Source organism: Marmota flaviventris, chromosome 6 (assembly GCF_047511675.1).
Source record: "Marmota flaviventris isolate mMarFla1 chromosome 6, mMarFla1.hap1, whole genome shotgun sequence".
Classification (NCBI taxonomy): Eukaryota; Metazoa; Chordata; class Mammalia; order Rodentia; family Sciuridae; genus Marmota; species Marmota flaviventris.
The window spans coordinates 89,262,256-89,281,371 of NC_092503.1; the positions used below are offsets into that span (position 1 = coordinate 89,262,256).

The 19,116-nt window shown below is 34.1% G+C and overlaps 1 non-coding gene across 1 annotated transcript; it reads left to right on the plus strand.

Moving 5' to 3' along the window:
* The first annotated feature begins 17,258 nt into the window (after positions 1-17,258).
* LOC114086995 (U6 spliceosomal RNA) lies at positions 17,259-17,364 on the plus strand. Its single transcript, XR_003581727.1, has one exon. It is a non-coding gene; the product is annotated as a U6 spliceosomal RNA (small nuclear RNA).
* Positions 17,365-19,116: the final 1,752 nt, after the last annotated feature.

Genomic DNA, 19,116 nt, shown 5'->3' on the forward strand with positions numbered 1-19,116 from the left:
AAAAAATTACAGAATTAACAGAGGGTCTCCAGATTGAGGTATTGGGTTAGGTGCAACCTTTACAAGTAGTGAGATGAGATTCTTCCATGTCCTATAGTTGAGCTTGGGGAGTGAGGGCTGGGGCTATCTCTGATGTCTCTCTTTTTTTTTCCAGGAGGGTGCACTTTTTTTTTTTTTTTAATCTAGTTGATTCTAAGAGTAACAGTGAAGGATTGACTTACACAGAGATTGAATTATTTATTTGGGGCTTGGACTGACTGAATTGGCTAATAAATGAAAATATCCAAATAATATTTGATTTTTTATGATTTTTTATGTTTTGTGACTGATATTTGTATGTTATTATGTTATTGTAGGGCAAGAGTTTTAGAATTTGTTTTTCTTAGATAGAGGACAGAAGTCTAGAAGGCAAAAATTTAAATGAAACTCCAAGTTATGAAGAAGGGGCTGCTCTGCCTGTGGTCCCTCCTGCTTCTCTTGACACCCACTGAGGCATTCAAAGAACCTCAGGGCTCTGTGGAGGACAGTTTGGAAGCCACTGTCTTAGAATTTAAATTCCTAACATTCTGCAAACCAGTGGTCAAAGGAACAAGCTCTGATGATAGGTGGACATAGGTTCTTATCCTAGCCCTGGTGTTTATTGTTCTTCTAAACTTGGGCCAGTCCTTCTACATTCCATGCTTCATTTTACCTTGGTTCTGAAATGAAGATGTTAATATTAGTGTCAGAAGCTAACGATTAAGGGGTTCTTAATCTTTTCTGTACCACAGAATCCTTTGGTGCCATTGAAAAACAACATGCATAGAGTTACAAAAAGAACCAACCATATTGAAATACAGCTATCAAAATCCTAAATGTCATGGGACATAGTAATATATATGGTTCTTTGCATATTACCTAAAAAGATCTCATGTGTCTAACAACTCATAATTTATTAGGTAATGATGAGGACAACCAGGTTTTAAAAAGTAGTTATCTTATTACACAATAAAAAATAATTTAATATTCAACAGGATATTGAACTTCTGTTGAAAGAAATGCTGGGCTAGGGATTTATCTCAGTGGTAGAGCACTTGCTCAGCTTGTAGGAGGCCCTGTGTTCAAACCTCAGGAAGAAAAGCTAAATTTCAGTTAAAGGTCGATAAAAATAAAGATATAAACTTTTCTATTCAAATTTCTGGACTTTTGGCTTTTGCTGGTGTTATGGTTTGGATGTGAGGTGTTCCCCCAAATCTTACATGTGAAACAATGCAAGAAGGTTTGGAGGAGAGATGATTTCGTTATAGCCTTAAACTAATCACTGAATTGATCCCTGATGGGATTAACTGAGTGGTAACTGAAGGCAGGTGGGTTGTGGCTGGGGGAAGTGGTTCATTGGGGACATGGCTATGGGATTTATATATATAGTTAATTATAGTTGGACACAATACCTTTATTTTATTTATTTATTTTAATGTGGTGCTGAACATTAAAACCAGCACCTCGCACGTGCTAGGCAAGCGCTCTATGGCTGAACCACTCCCCAGCCTGGGGGTATATATTTTGTATCTGTAGAGTAGAGTCTCTTTCCCTGCCTACTGATCATTATGTGAGCTGCTTCTCTCTGCCACATTCTTCCACCATGCTTTCTACCTCACTGGATCCCTGAGGAATGGAGCTGAACTTCTATGGACTGAGACCTCTGATATCCTGAGTCCTCAAGTAAACTTTTCCTTCTATAAAGATATTCTGGTTGTGTCTTTTAGTCATAGCAGCAAAAAACCCTGACTAAAACAGTTGGACTCCGAATTAAGAATTCTGAATTAGAGTTTAGCTCAACTTTTACAGAACAGAGGTTGAAGGCATATTTGCTATTTTTGTAGTTATTTTGTTACTATAGTTTTTAGAATCATCATTGCCATTTTCTTCATTTCACAAGACAGGAATATGTACTTGTAATTATTAATTTTAGCAATAAAGTTTTAAGATTCTTAGGAGAGCCTAAGAAAGTTTAGGAAGCTGAGTATTTGCTAACAATGTTCTTACTAAGCAATACTACCTTTGATTATTACCTTTCAAAAACTTCAGTAAAAACTAATGGCTATGAACTAATGATGGTGATGACATTTTATGAATAATTTATAAACACCATATTATTTCAATATTTGGCTGTCCCAAGTAATATAGACTCACTTAGACACAGGTCCTCAATGTGGTGGTGGTCTCAGTATTTGTTGAGGGGGTATGCTGACTACTGTACCTATAATTCTGGCTGTTGTCAGGTGATGGAAAAGCAATGCAAATCAGTTTTATAATTGATATTTTTAAGAACAAAGAAACTTATTAAAATAAGACAGTATTGATTTTTCATTAAAATTTTATGCAAGGATATTTTGTTAAAAATATGAGAGATTAGAACTATTAATAATTAGATGACTTGCTATTTTCAAAGTTTTTATCTGTTTGACAAGGTTTTTCTTTTCATTCGCAATTCTAGTATGGTTTTGCTCTCATCTCATTGCTTGTCTGCACATTTTGTCACATTGAGACAATTCAGCTTTAAAAATCATTGAAAGTTACATAAATCTCCTTGGAAGTTTCCTGAAGAGGCAGCAATGGGAGAATTCTGTAACTCAATATCAAGTAAAACTTTCTGTAGTTTTCTTACTCATCTAACCCTCAAAAACCAATTTTTGGACACCCACCAGTGAGTCCTTTCTTCCTCTAAACCCTAGTTCATGTCCAACCATAGGCAACTCAATACTTTTTAATGTGCTGAGCTGACCAGCACCTAGATTAAGAAATAGAACCTTGTCCTGAAGCCCTCCCATGTGCTCCTTCATTACTGCCTGCTCCCAATAAAGGTAGCATTAGCTTTTAATAGCTTTGATTAATTTTGTCTGCTTTGTGTTCTATATAAATAGAAACAAATATACTCTTCGATTCTGGCTTAAATTAGTAAACACTATGTTTGTGAAGAACAACCATACTGATACATGTAGTTGAGGTTATTAATTCTCCAATAGCATTCCAGTGTGTGAACACACCACAGTCTAGCTATTCTTCATGGGCACTTGACGTTTCAGTTTGGGGCCATTAAAAGGAGCACAGCTATGAATACAACAATTCCAAATCTTAGCTGAGTACATGAATTATCTCTGGGATTAACCAGGAAGTGGAATTGTTTTGTCTTATTGAATACCTATAACTAAAACAGAGTATGGCATTATCAAAGGACACTCACCTGAATCAGAGATCTTACACTTTAGCAAACTTTACTTAATAATCTCTGTTTGAAAATAATTCAAAATTTTAGACAAAGCAGAGAGAAGTCAGAAGCATTGTGTTAGATTCCCACCTCTATAATGAAATATCTAAGATCACTAATTTATAAGGTGAAAAATTTTATTTTTAAAATTTGTTAAGATATGATAATGGGCCAAAATGTTGTATATGTTGTGTGAACACACCACCGTCTGGCTATTTTTCATGGGCACTTGACGTTTTCAGTTGGGGGCCATTAAAAGGAGCACAGCTATGAATACAACAATTCCAAATCTTAGTTGAAGAATAGCCAGACTTGTGTCTAGATGAAGCATTCTATAAATGACAATTAAATCAATTTATTGATCAGTTATATTCCTACTGATATTCTCCCTTCTGGATCTACCAATTACTGAAAGAGACATGTTAAAGACTCCAACTGCAAGTGAGTTTATATATTTTTGTTTGTAGTTGTGTCAGCTTTGTCTCATATATTTTGATACTGCTGTGACGTGTATGAAGTTTTAGGATTATTATGTCTTCTTTGTAAATAAATCTCTTTATCATAATGTAATGTCCTTTATCCTGATGATTTTTCTTTTTCGGATATCTTTTTTGTCTGAAATTAACATAGATATTCCAGCTTTAATTCAACTACTTTTAACATTAATTTAATTTCAACCTGTCTTGTTTTCATATATTTAAAGTGAGTTGTTTTTTTTTTAATATAAACAACATAGTGTAGGGTCATTTTCTAAAAAATCTGGTCTAACAATTTCTATCTTATAATTGGTGTCTTTAGATTACTCACATTTCAAGTGATTGTTAATACAGTTGTATTGATATCTATCATATTTTGGTTTTTATTTATTATACTCATTATTTTGTTTTAACTCTTCCCTCCTTTCTCTGACTTCTCTGGTTTGGTTTGAGGACTTTTTTTAAACAATACTATTTTGCTTCCCCTTTTTTCAGATCAATTATATTTCTTTCTATAATACTTTCAAAGTTTGCCTTAGAGTTTGCAGTATACATTTACAACTAATCTAATCTAAGTCTGTTTTCAAATAAAACTATCCCAATTCAGTTAGTGCAGTTATCTTACAGAGTGTTCTTGATTTCTCCTTTCTAACCTTTCTAGCATCTATTCATTTCATTTATGCATGTACTATCATCATCAATACAATGTACCAGTATCAGTTTGAATATCTATTAGATCAATGAATAAGAAGAAAAATATTTTTAAAACTTGAAATATTTTCAGCTCTCTGATGCTCCTAATTGCTTTATTTAGGTAAATCTAATTTTATTACCTACACTATTTTTCTTTTTCCTGAAGAATTTCTTTTAACACTCCTTATAGGAAGTTTTTGTCTGAGAAGGGCTTTATTTTTTTTCCTACCTCTGAGAGAGAAATTCATTGGATATAGAATTCTAGGTTGGTGGATTTTTTTTTTTCCTTTAACACTTTAAGTAAATATTCCATTCTACTTTATTCATTTGCATACATTCTTACCAGAAGTTCAATCTAATTCATAAAGTAAGTTATTCAATTTCTCCATATCCTACCCTATCCTCCAGCTTTTTTTCAAGATTCTCTTTGGTTTTCTGCAATTTGAAGGTGATATACCTAGAGTTTGTTTCACTCTGCTTGGTATTCTATGCACTTCTGGATCTGTGTTTTGATGTTTGTTATTAATTTGGGGAAATTCTCTGTCATTCTGACCTCAAAATTATCTTGCACTTCCTTCTCTCTTTTTCTTCTGGTGTGCTAATTAAACATATGTTACCCTTTTTGAAATTGTCCTGCTGGACTTGAATGTTCAAGTTTATACATTTTTCCTTTTTTTATCTTTGCATTTCAGTTCTTGATATTTCTAGTGAGATATCTTCCAGTTCACTGATTCTTTCTATTGCTGTGTTTAATCTACTGATGAGCTCATCAAAGGTATACTTCATTGCTGTTAGAGTGGTTTTGATATTTAGTATTTCCTTCTGATTCTTTCTTAGAGTCAGCATCTTTCTGATATTCCAATTATCTGTTCTTGCATGTCAGCCACTTTCCTAGTGGTACACTTAAAATATTAATCATAGTGATTTTCAACTCTTTTTGTGATAATTCCCAGCCCTGTTTTATATCTGAGTCTGGTTCAAATACTTTCTTTATATCTTCTGTTTCTTTCATTTTCTATTTCTTTTATCTCCTTTTGTTTTAAGATTTTTCTCCTTAATTTTCTGCAGTTTAGATCTGATATGCCCAAGGTTTGTTTCACTTAGCTTGATATTCACTGGGATTTCTGGATGGGAGGTTTAGTTTGCCACATGTTCTATAAATTTTTAGCATGTTCTATAATTTTTTGTTGAAAGCCTAACATGATATATCAGGTAATAGAAACTGAAGTATATAAGCTTTCACTATTAGGTTTTATGTTTATCTGGTTAGGAGTTGAGCTCTGTTAAAAGAGTGTTGTAGCTATATAGCTGCCAGAGGCCTCAGTTTTTTCTAATGTCCTTGGTTTGTCCCTGTTTTTTTCTCATTTTCCTAAGAATTCTCTTAAGTAGAGCATTTCTTGTAGCTCCTTTGTTTGTAATCCACTGTTATTATAATGGCACTCCATGCTCTAGTGTAGGAAATAGGTTCTACAATGCTTTGTTTAAATTATCTTTTAGTAACCCAGTGTCCCTGAACTGTGACCTTCATAACTGTTTCTTTGTCCTTTTCCCTCCCCTTTGGTGAGACAGTAAGACAAAAGTGGCTGAGTTGAATAATTGCCCTTCCTCTGCATATGATAAGGATTTGTTAAGGTCTTGTCCTTTGGAGAATAGCCCTTTAGTATGGAAGAAGCTCTGGACATGTTTCAAAATTATCACTTTTTTCTTCCCTCTGTCAGAAACATGAGGGAAATTTTCAAATCCTCATTTGTGAGAACCTGATGGGGTGCCTGGAAGCAAAACTCATGAAAATGTGAGCCCCTCCTGAAAGTGAGCACCTGGAAATTCTCACTCTCAAGCTAGTCTACCGTGGCTACTAGCAGTTCATCTAAATGCCATATCAGTGTTTTTCGCTAGTTACATCTCCAGCAGCTCCCACACCAGTAAGCTGATGACATCTGATTGTCACCTGTCTGCAGATTTCAGGGTGGTACTTTACCTGGTGACCTCAGTTCTCTGATAGATCAAAACAAGTCATTTACATTTACTTTCAATTTTCTCAGCATTTTTTCTTGTTGTGAGGGCAGGGTGGCTTCTTTCACTCAACTTCTTTACATGTGGGAGCTAAACCTGGAAGATCAATAACTTTTTTTAATAAATAAAATATATGAAACTTTGAATTTCATTTAACATTATGATCAGTATAAAAATTTTCAGAGTTTCTGAGTCAAGAAGATTTTAAGATAACTAAAACTGGACATGTTTAAAATTTAAATAGCCAAATATTAATTATCCAAGAACTAATTTGACTTATATATCCTTTGTAGCTATGCCTTCTCACTTTTCCCTCCAAATATCTCTTATTTGAAGCAATCTTATGGAGTCAAAGTGATTGAGATGGGAGAAAAGAAGAAGAAAAATATCTAAGAATTTTTCCATTAGCAGCACCCTTAGGTAAGATGTGAGGAAGGAGGATGAAGTTAATGGATAAAATGAAGTGTTGAGATTGTGGAAATGAGTTATCCTGTTCCATCAAAGATCTCCATTATTATGCTTAATTGAGTAGGCTCTGTAGAAAATCAGAGTAGAGTGAGTATGGTGGATATTATTAAGAAAAGGACCCTGCAAAGTGTGAAATTCATTCTATTCACCTTGTGAAAATTTCTCTTCAATTTGTGGAGTTTTCAAAGCCTTTATGTCATATTCACCATCAGAGAAGGCTTATCCTATTCAAGATTTGACAGTCTTGTAAAGACCCACTTCTGTGACAGTTTGCTTCAGCTAAAGGAGAATGGTTATACATTTGTATCCAGAACGTCAATTGTCAGTTTCTATGAGATATATCATCCGGTTCTTAAAATTCCTTTTTTCTGCAAATTACCAGGTGATGATATCCTTGGAGCATATTTTTCTTCTGAATAGTATGGTATAAGCTAATTTGGAAAGCAAATAAAATGCTTCCTCAAACATTAATGCTCACTTGGCAAAGCATACCTGTGTGGCTTAAATTGACAAGAAAATGTTCAGAACAATTATTTTTTTTTCATAACAATTTCTATATGTTACCTACTTATTATTGCTTTAAAAAATACTACAAAATAAAAGATAATAAAATCTTTTATTATCGTTCATGCTTTCTTGTAATTCAGGGATTTAGGAAAGGTTCAGTCAGGCAGTTCTCTCTGAGTTTCTTGTGCAGCTGCAATCATATGTTAGCAGAGACTGCAGTCATCTCAAAGCTTGCCTGAGGCAGGAGGATCTTCTGTAAGGGGCTCAGTCATATGGCTGGCTGGCAATTGGATGCTGGTTGTTGGTCAGGGACCTCAGCTTCTTCCACCCAAATCTTTCCATTGGTAGCTTAAATGTCTTCATGGAATATCTGCTGGACTCCCTTAGAGTAAATAACCAAGAAACCATAAAAGCCCAGGTGTAATTTGCAGTGTCCTCTATAACCTAGCCTTGACTTTTAACACTATCCACTCCAACTACATTCTACTGGGCAATAGTTCAGGCCTGATTCAACATGGGAGAATTCTAAACAGGGGCATAACCACCAGGAAACAGATCATCAAGCCACCTTGGAGGCTGGCTATCACTCAAAGATCCATTTCTTATTTTTGGAGGTGTGTAATAATATATATCATTTTTAAATATAATTTCTCCTCATAATAGTTCCTTAGAAGTAAATCTACCTCATTATTCACTGTTTCATAAATTCTAAAATTATTTCCTCTTCATGCAGTTGCAATTGCCTAACTGGTTGAATTTATTTTTTGTATTTCTGTCTTTGATATTAAATTTTTAAAATGTAAGTAACAAAACACTTCTTTGTGAAGGCAATATGAAAAACTGATCTGAATCTTCTTCTGAAATCCAATTCTGTCTCTGTAATCCAGTATTTCTCAGGGTATTCTGCATGCAATGTTTCAAGGTCAAATATGGTTGTGGTATTCTGGGTTAACAAAGTTAAACATGCTTTGTTGTTGTTGTATTTTCTTTGCTATATACTCTCACAGCATTAGCCTTTTATATGCTATATTTACTTAAGATACCCAAAGAGGGTTAAATTATGCCACATTTTCTGAAATTATTGATTATGGAACAATAACTGTGTCCTCATGACATTTTGCATTGGTGAGTTATCACACACCTTTTAGAAAGTGCTTAATATTTTATTTCATTTACAAGTTCTCTCTGTATAAATTTTAGTTCTTCCAGTGGTACTTAACTGTGACCCTGTGGTTTCCTGGGACATATTTCCCATTGTTTATATATATGACATATGACCTTCAAATAATCTTTCTGTTTTTCTTAGGATAAATCTCAGTCCCCTTAATAAGATCTTACAGGGTCTTATCCCTTCATGTTTCCCTCTTCCCCTCCTCTGCACAAGCCACAGTGGTCTCTCAGTGTCTCCTAGTTATCATGATCCTCCCACAATGGGATCTCATTTTTTTTCTACACAGTCTACCTGGACCCTCTTATCTCCCCTCTGCATGTAATTAATTCAGATCCAAATTCAATTGTTACTTGAAGTTTCTCTCACTAACCTAAGTCAAAGCCTCCTATTATTGTGTGTTTTACCCTTTGAAGCAGTTATACTTACACTATTTGCAATTTTGTATTCATTTGTATTATGATTTGATTGCAACCAGTCTGTCACATTAAATTATAGGCTGCATGAGAACAAAGACAGTTATTATTTTTAGCACCTATTATATGTTCCATAAGTACCTTGCAAATAATTGTTGAACAACCTCAGTAATTCCCTTTCCTCTCTGTCATCATCACCATTTTGGCTCTAGTTTTCATCATTTCTTCCTTAGATTGCTGTTATCATCTCCTAGTAGATTTCCTTTATTCTAGTTTATGTACTGATCTAGTTCCTATTGAACTTCACAGCAGTTTCTTTCAGTTTCTTCTGAAATTACCATATTCTCATATCTAAAGGTTTTAAATGGTGTTCCACCATGCAGAGCATGTTTTACAAACCCAAATGCCCTCAGATGAGGTGAAATTGGGACATTTGCTGCAGTTAATGCCCACAAACCAGCAGTTTGTGACCTTGATTTAAAATATATTTACATATGATATATAAATCCCTAGTCTTGTACTCAGCCCACTTTTAGACGTGTATTCAACTTGAGTTTCCTGTTCTTGTAAAACTGCCATACCAATCAGAATTTTAGTAAAAAATCATTTATCTGCTGAATCTTCTGAATAGCTGATGATTTTTGTCTTACTTATAGGCACCTAAGTCTCTGATCATCACATTCCTAACACTTAGAAACCTATTCTCCCATATTTGCATTCTCCAGATTCGTCAAAAGCCAGAAGTGTATCCTATATGCCAAATTACTGCCCCAGCTGGGGGGGGGGGGTGCTTGGTATCCTAGCTGCTGTACTTCTAATTAATTCTAAGATATTAGGACATAATGTTATATTTTGTATGTTTATAATTTACAACAAAATCATTACCATTGTGTGTGTGTCTTACTATCCAAAATATTCTTCTTGCTTAGAACATGCACAATAAGTACTTGTCAATTGCTTTCTTTAACAATCTTATTGACAAAAAAAAATGGAAAGGTAGACAACAGCTCCTTGAAGCATTTCTTGTTAGGTTGAAGTCAATCTTGAGTTCTTATCATTCTATTTGGAGGATCTCTTCTTTAATGAGGCCATCTAAGCAATCTTCTTAAGTTCCTCCATCATAAATACCAATATACATCATTCTATTAACCATTTTTAAGAAGCTATAAAAATCATAAAATAAAATAACATTTAGGAAGAAAGTACAGCAAAAAGATCCCCCATTCTACCTTAGAAATAGCAATGGAGAAATTAATTTTGTTATTTTCGCTGGTCCCAGGAAAAAACATGTTTGAAATAATTTTGAGTTAGAGTGTTGTGAGTGATGATAGTCTAGAGTGTGTGGGAAATATTGGACAGAACAGCAAACCTATTTCCACAGAAAGCACTACAAAACCCTGGAAATGATCTAGTGGTAAAACATTTTGAGCTGTGTTGGCAGTTCCCTCGGTGATTGAATGGGATCTGAGAGGACTGGTGTGGTGGTGTGGAAGAAATGCAGCCATAGCAGAAAGCAATATTGAGTCAGTATTTTGAAGTTACTGTTGGATCCTGAAATTATTGAACTATAAAACCTGCCATGAGGAAATGGATAAAATACAAAATGGGTTGCTCACTTTCATTTGATCTGCTCTTCTTTTACCTTGTTTTGAACATTCACAAACTTTGAGTTAAAGCAGAGTCAGAATTATCTTATGAATACAGATAGCAAGTTCTTATAATATATCAATGACTGTGCATGTAGCACTGAGCGAATGAGTCATTATTAATTTCTTTGTTATGCACCCTGATGTCAGCACAAATGTTCTGTGCTGGAGAAAGTTCTTAAAAATGTGTGAGATTTTTGAAATGAAAATTTTATATATCACTTTTGTGAATGGTTACAACTAAACTAGCATATATGTTTATGTTTACAAATGAATTTGAAAGTCTAGGATTTTACTTGTGTATCTCACATGTCTGTTATAATACTCAAATTATCATGTCTAGCTAATAAATAGTTAATGTATATGAGATGATTTAATTTGTTAACTGAAAGCAATCCAAAATTTTACTTTATTAAATTTTTTTATCAGTGTCACAGTTGTCTGAAATCTAAAATCTCTTTCCTTTAATAGGTATCCATTAAAAATAATAAATAAAGATTATGATTTACTGCTTGCAATATATGTATGCTATTTTATTGATTTTTTTTATCAATAAAAGGAAGCCTCTCAGTGTTCTCACATTCATTTTGGTTATTTTCCACATCCTTGTCTTCTCACTAAACTCTAGTTATTATTCCATTCTTATGCATATCAACCACATTGGCTGACTCAGCTTCATTCTATTCCCCTTCCTTGTGGCCTTCTTCTATTACAGAAGTTGGCCAACTAAAAATTATGGATTAATGCTGTCTTGCAGCTGAAATCCTATATGTATTTAGATTCTTCTCGGCCAATATAATCACAGAAAATTTAGAGGTAGATGTGAGCAGTGAGAGCAAGTAAATTTCACAAGGAGAAAGGGTGGGGGTGGGGGGCTCCTGGCAGCAAGTTTGAGAAAAGTAACAAAGCTCATATGCTGGAGTTGAACAAATGAAGGAAGTGTCTCAAAGAAGAGAATGAGCAAGCACACCCTATAGGTCCTTTTAAGTGGGAAGTCATTGGGTGATTTTAAACAGAGGGACATCATCTGACTTAAATTTTAAAGGGAATGCTTTGGTTGATATGTTGAAAAGAGACTATAATTGGCAGGGGGAGAAACAGAAACTTAGGATATCATTGCAATAATTCAAACAGGAGTTGTGGTGACTCTTATTGGGTGTTTGCAGTGGAGATAGTGAGCATCATCAGATCCAGGATGTATTTTAAAGACAGTGCACTGCTGTTTTTCTGGATTGCATGTTGCAGATGAGAGCTGAATTTCTACTACATCAAGGGAGAGACGTGCTCACCCATATCAAATGCTATTGCAGTCGAGAAGCATGAGAACAGAGAAATGATTGACAATATGGATGGCATAGATTACCTAATTAAGAATAGTTTTTGTTGTTGTAGTTGTTGTTGAACAGAAAAGACATATCAGAATGAGTTGAAGAGAGGATTATTAGGAGGACAACTAGAGGTAGTGTAGATAATGCTTTCAAGTTATTTTGCTCTAGAAAAATGTAGTATTGCGATTTAAAATAAGAAATATATATTTTATTTTTCAATTTTGGTTTCTGGCACAGAAGTCCTAATTTCTTGGAATTTCTTGAGTAGTAGGAAAATCTTCTGGTTCTAGTGAAATGACTTCTGTTGGGATTCTGGTTGAGGGCTGGTTACCGTAAAGCCCTTACCATGATTAGAAGATTGGAACTTTCAGCCTGACCACACCACCTTCAAGGAATGGAAAAGAGGCTGGAGACTGAGTTAATAATTAATCATGCCTACATGATGAAGCTTCCATAAAAATCCCTGAATTGTAATCTTTAGAGTAGTTTGATTTGCATTTATCTAATTGCTAGAGATGTTGAACATTTTTTCATATATTTGTTGATTGATATATTCTGAGAAGTGTCTGCTCAGTTCCTTGGTCTATTTATTGATTGAGTTATTTGGTTTTTTTTTTTTTTTTTGGTGTTAAGATTTTTGAGTTCTTGTGTATCCTAGAGATTAGTGCTCTATCTGATGTACATGTGGTAAAAATTTTCTCCCATTATGTATGCTCTCTATTCACCTCATTGATTGTTTCTTTTGCTGAGAAGAAGCTTTTTAGTTTGAATCCACCCATTAATTGATCCTTGATTTTAATTATTGCGCTATAGGAGTCTAATTAAGGAAGTCAGGGACTAATTCAACATGATGGAGATTTGAGCCTACATTTTTTCTATTAGATGTAGGGTCTCTGGTTTAATTCCTAGGTCCTTGGTCCAGTTTGAGTTGAGTTTTGTGCATGGTGAGAGATAGGGGTTTAATTTCATTTTGTTGCATATGGATTTCCAGTTTTCCCAGCACCATTTGTTGAAAAGGCAGAACCAACCTAGATGCCTTTCAATAAATGAATGGATAAAGAAAATGTGATATAAATACACAATGGAATATCACCCAGCATTTAGAGAATAAAATCATGATATTCGCAGGTAAATGGATGGAGTTGGAGAATATAATGCTAAGTGAAGTAAGCCAATCCCCAAAAAACCAAATGCCTAATGTTTTCTCTGATATAAGTGTGCTGATTCATATTGAGAATGGCGGGAGCATAGGAGGAATAGACAAACTCTAGATAGGGCAAAGGGGAGGGAGAGGAAGGGAGGGGGAATGAGGGTAGAAAAGGCTGGGGAATGAAATGGACATCATTACTCTAAATATACAAATGAAGACACGAATGGTGTGACTCTACATTGTGTACAACCAGAGATATTAAAAATTGTGCTGTGTAATATGAATTAAATAACATTCTGCTGTCATATATGACAAATTAGAATAAATTTTTTTAATTGTCAATGGATCTTTTATTTAATTAATTAATTAATTAATTTATTTATTTATTTATATGCAGTGCTGAGGATCGAACCCAGGGCCTCACACATACCAGGCAAGCACTCTACCACTGAACCACAACCCCAGCCAAAAATTTCTTGTAGTTGTAGATGGACAGCATTTCTTTATTTTATTTGCTTATTTTTGTGTGGTGCTAAGGATCAAACTCAGTGCTTCACACATGCTAGGCAAGCGTGCTGCCCTGAGCTACAGCCCCAGGAAATATTTTTTCTTTCTTTTAGTTGTAGTTGGACAAAATACTTCATTTTATTTATTTATTTTTATATGGTACTGAGGATTGAACCCAGGGCTTTGCCCATACTAAGCGAGGGCTCTACTGCTGACCCACAACCCCAGTCCTATATACCTTTAAAATTTTTTTTTTTCAATGTGGAAGCTCTGTGATGTTTTACATAAAATAAATATTGAATAATTAAAAAAAATTAAATCCCTGAATTGTAGTTCCAAGAGTGTCCAGACTGCTGAACTCACAAAAATTAGTTCGTGGAGGGTGGTACCCTAGGAAAAAGCATGGAAGCATCAAACTCCTTCTCCCATGCCTTACGCTACGCATATTTTCCAACTAATTGTTCCTAAGATAAATCCTTTGTAATGGATTGATCATCTAGTAAGTAAACTCTAAGCAATGGGACTTACTGCTTGCATTTGTGTCTGAGTAGTAGATAGTCTTGTGCAAGTTAACGCTAATCTATGTGATCTGACATAATCTCCAAGTAGACAGTGTCAGAATTGATTTAAATAGTAGGACAACCAGTCAATGTAGGCAGGTTAATTGAATTGATGTGTAAGAAAAATAAAAACAAAAACCCACACATCAGATGTCAGAGGTGAGGTGTACAGATTGTTGAGAGTGTAGTAGAAGGGTTTTGTTTGTTTGCTTGTTTGATTTTGCTTTTATTTTAATACAGAAAACAGTGCAAAAGAAAACTACCTGATGGCAGATAGGAAAAGAAAGAAATTATTTTTAATATGCAGGAAATAACAGCATTATTATATACTAGTATATATACTAGTAGAGAAACCTCTTGATAATGTAGGAGAGACATAAGAGACTTGCTAGAATTATGTCATTGAATAAGAAAAAAAATGGAATGCAATGTTCATGTGGATGGCTTGGTTTAGGTGGATACAGAGATTATTCATCTCTAATAGCAAGCAAGAAGGCAGAACATGTGGGTATAGAAGGAGGTAGGGATCTGGACATTTTCTTCTAATTGCTTTAATTTTATTAGTAAAATAGGACTTAAGACTAACAACTGAACGTGACTTTGGGATGATTAATGGATTATTTAATGAACAATAAGGCAGGTGGTAATACTACTGCTCTCCAAGGGTTAGTTCAGGCTGCATCAGGGCTTCAACCAGTGTCTGGGCATGAGTGGATAGAGTGTAGCAGGGGCACAGGTAGAGATAATTGAGTCTACATTTTGCTAGGAAGATACTAGGCATCAGGGCTCTACTACAAAAGTTGGGTTCAGGTTAAGCATTGATTACAATAATGAAGACAACCCAGAAAACATCAGAAAATTAAGGCAAGGCCATGAGCAAGAACTGAACAAAGAAGGAAGACTTTACTTTTTTATGGGGTGCAATGAACCCATTTCAATTATAGCTAGGTCCCATTAGAAACACAAGTTTTGATTTTACTTCTATATTCTGCTCAAGTGGGGATGAGAAGGATAGAAGGGATGAACTGATGCATAGAAACCTTTTGTTGCATGGGCTTGAGATTGTTGGGATAAACAGAAAATTAGAGAATTCAGCTTATTTTAGTTCTATTTACATAATGCCAAATTGTGGAATTCTATCAATTATGTTAATATCTTCTCTATATAAGCAAGCAAATTTTTGCAAATAACTGAATATTGGGCTTGTTCCAACATGGTTTCTGACATCTCAACATAAGACTGTAATTTCTAAGTAAAGTAGATAGTGAAATGTTGTGATAATGTATTCTTTTCAATTAATTCAAATGTTTATATACATCATAACATGCTATTCCACAAGGCAGATAGCATTATATTAGATGAGAATGCTGTATGAGAGTGTTGCAAAATATCTGAGATCACAAAGGGACAAGTGCCAAATTCAGAAACCAATTTTGATTTTGATTCAATGAATTTATTTGGTTGCTCTGTGTCACACAACCTATAGCATGTTTTGTTTTAGTATTCTTAATTCCAGCACTGTTGTCTTTAAACAACAACAAAATATTATCTTAGTTAATTTTGGCCGCTATAACAAAATACCATAGACAGGATTGCATTCAATCAACAAAAGTTATTTTTCACAACTTTGGAGCCTGGAGGTCTGAGATCTTGTGAGGGTCTGGTGCAGGCCCCCTTCCAGGTTGTACAGTGCAGATTTCTTATGTATTTTCATGGTGGGAAAAGAGCTGGAGAACTCTTTGGTGTCTCTTTTATAAGGACACTAATACCACATGGGAATTCTTCCCTCATGACCTAATTACTTCCCCAAATTTCCACCTCCTAATACCATTACCTTAGGGATTTGGATTTTAGCATATGAATTTGGGTTGAAGGGACACATACATTCAGTTCATTACAATTACTATCCTGAGAAAGTTTTTATTTGTAAAAGGGCTATTTTTTATTTGACTAAACAATGCAAAATAATAGCTACATTTTATATTCAGTGATATAGTCCCACTAATTTTACTAATAAGTTATTTAACTAAAATCTAAAAATATTTTCACATGGATAGGATATAACTACTTCTCTCCAGATTTCTACTGCCATATTTTGTTTAAAATATCACCCTTTTGAAAGAGTCTTGTATACATTGAAACCTATTTTCGACTTGATTGTCAATGAAGAAAAGTGTTGATGTTATTGGTAGTAAGGATTTTCATACTGTGAATTCATGTCCTGTCATTTCTCCAATGAATACTCTATTTTTGAGTACAGACTAGTGTGCATAACAGAAAAATAAGAGGTGGTAAGAAAATTGTGCCTCTTTTGCACCTGCATTCATCTTGTAGACAGGTGTTTATAGCTGCTTTAAATGAGTGTTTGGATAATATGATGCACTTTTTTTTTGCTATGCCAGAGCAAGTAATCAGGCTCCAGAAAAAGATATGTGCTTAAAGAAATTTGTCGATAAGTTGACAAAGTTGGTCTCTATAAAGATCTAATGGGCTTGACTGTTTAAGTGCTTGCTTGGAGACCATTATGAAGACAGAACTTCTAACAATGCCAATGGCAGTACGGGCAAAAATCTTCAATTATTTACTGTACTAGGATTTTAGGATCAATATTCCTTTAATTTATACAGTTTGGAGCCCAGATAGGACTTTATATTTCAGTATTTCACTCTGCTATCTGGAAAAGATTGTTTTAAAAGAACAAAACGTGACTATTTAGAAATTCCATCATGATATGTGAAATTTGGCATAGGTGATAATAAAACACATATATTAAAGGCCTTTGTTATGAAATATGGGATCAGGAACTGTTATACATGTTGTGTTCTATTGATTGAATTCTCTGATTTTTCTTTGCTTAACCTTGTTGCTTTTCTGAAACCTGTGTGGCTTCTTAATAGAGTGATGCTAGTACCAATGGGCATAATTTCTTTAATAAGGCATTACACAGAGAAAATCTCAAAAGAAGTTTTAGAAACCCTTACTTAAAAGCCAAGCTTCAGTTCAAAAACCTAAACAAACTAAAATTGAATGGCCCATTCATCCCATTGCTAAAGAAGATAATTTTGATTGCTTAAAAACTGTACTCTCTTCAGCATCACACATACTAAAATTGGAACAATATGGCAAAGATTAGCATGGCTCCTGTACAAGGATGACATGCAAATTTTGAAGCACTCCATATGTTTTATCAGACCTCAAAAAAAAAGTACTTCTCCCAAAACTTCCCCATTATCCTACTTAATTCCTTTAATTTTTATGCTGATTCTATAATAATTTTAGTCATTGTTCTAAATGAATAATATTTTCATATACTTAACAAAATAAAATAACACAAAAAATTGTCCTTCTATGCCCTGTAAATAATCATTTCATTCTTTTTCTTGTGTTATCCTTCCATTGTTTCTTTATGTAAATGCAATCAACCAATATGAATGGCTATTTTTCCTCTCACAATTGTAAGTTTCATAAGGCCATAGAAATGGATTTGTTTTATTTCATTACTATATCCCCAGTATCCTGTTATACAGTATGCACTTTATGTGGATCAAGTTTATCAATATTGATATAAAAATAAATAAGTAAATATTCAAGGAACAACTAGCAAGGTCATACATACCACTTGGTTTCACTGGAATGGATTCTTTTCTAAGGAGGACTGAAGTCCCAGACAGCTTAGAGATGCTAAACAAATATTACCAGGAAAATGAAAACAGGTTTCTCTATGGTTACCTCTTGCTATTAGTTGGATTACTTTAATACCGTCCAGGCAAAAAAGATTAGAGAATGTCAATGTTTACCCACCTTCATTTTGTGTAAGTAAAGACATACCTCCAACAGTGGAAATGTCCACCTCTCTAAATGCAATAAAACTACTGTTTATGTGAAAAGATGCACTAGTTCAAAGAGAGAGACAAGTCAGAGATAGTGATGCATGTGAAACTGACTTCCTCAAGGAAAATGACAAAAAAAAAAAAAAAAAAAACCAACAAAAACACAAAAACAAACAAAAAAACCCACTTCTATCTCAAAAAGATTCAAGGTCACCTTGCACTTATATAAACAGAAGAATTAAAAATTAGGAGAATTTTTTTCAGTTGATTTATGATTACTGAATTTAATACAAATGATATAATCACTGAATATCAGGTTAGATGCTACAGGAAACTGAATCAGTGAATTGAAAAAAACAGCTCAAGCAATTACCAGAGAACAGAGAGGAAGCAAATTAAAGGGTTACTACAAGCAATACAGCATAATCCACATGGATGATGGAGCCAGAAAATCAAACATAGGCATAATGAGGAATACCTAAAATGTGTTCCCAAATGTATGTAACGGTCATCCAATGCATGCTTTCCTTGTCCCCCTCCCAGAGATGCTATTTTAGTATACCTAGAAATGAACTTAGGTGTATCTATTTTTCAAAATAAGTACATTAAATGATTTTAATGATGTGGAAAATTTGGGAAACACTGCCATAAATGAAAAAACAACTATAGATGCATAAAAATATTTTTAAAAATTTATAAAGGATTATTTTCAGGAGTTCCACGATGTAAGAATTCATGAAATACTAAGAAAAAATAATGAAAAGAGATATATTTTCATACATTTAATTTCAGACAAAAGGAGATATTCTTCAAATATAGATTCAGAAAAAATAATTATAAAAGAAAAAAATCACTTGCAATTTTCTATAAGAGTAAATACTAGATGTCAAAGAAAAAAGGTCAACAATACGGCAGAAAAATCTACATTCCCTGACAAGACCTTGTCCACTGCAGGAGTGATAGAAGGACATTTGGCATGCAAATAACAACTCAGAAAGTGTTTTATTTGCTTGTACATCCTGAAATTTATACACATGAAATGCTAATTAAAAAGGAGACAAGAGGGCTGAGGATATAGCTCAGTTTGTAGAGCACTTACCTTGCACA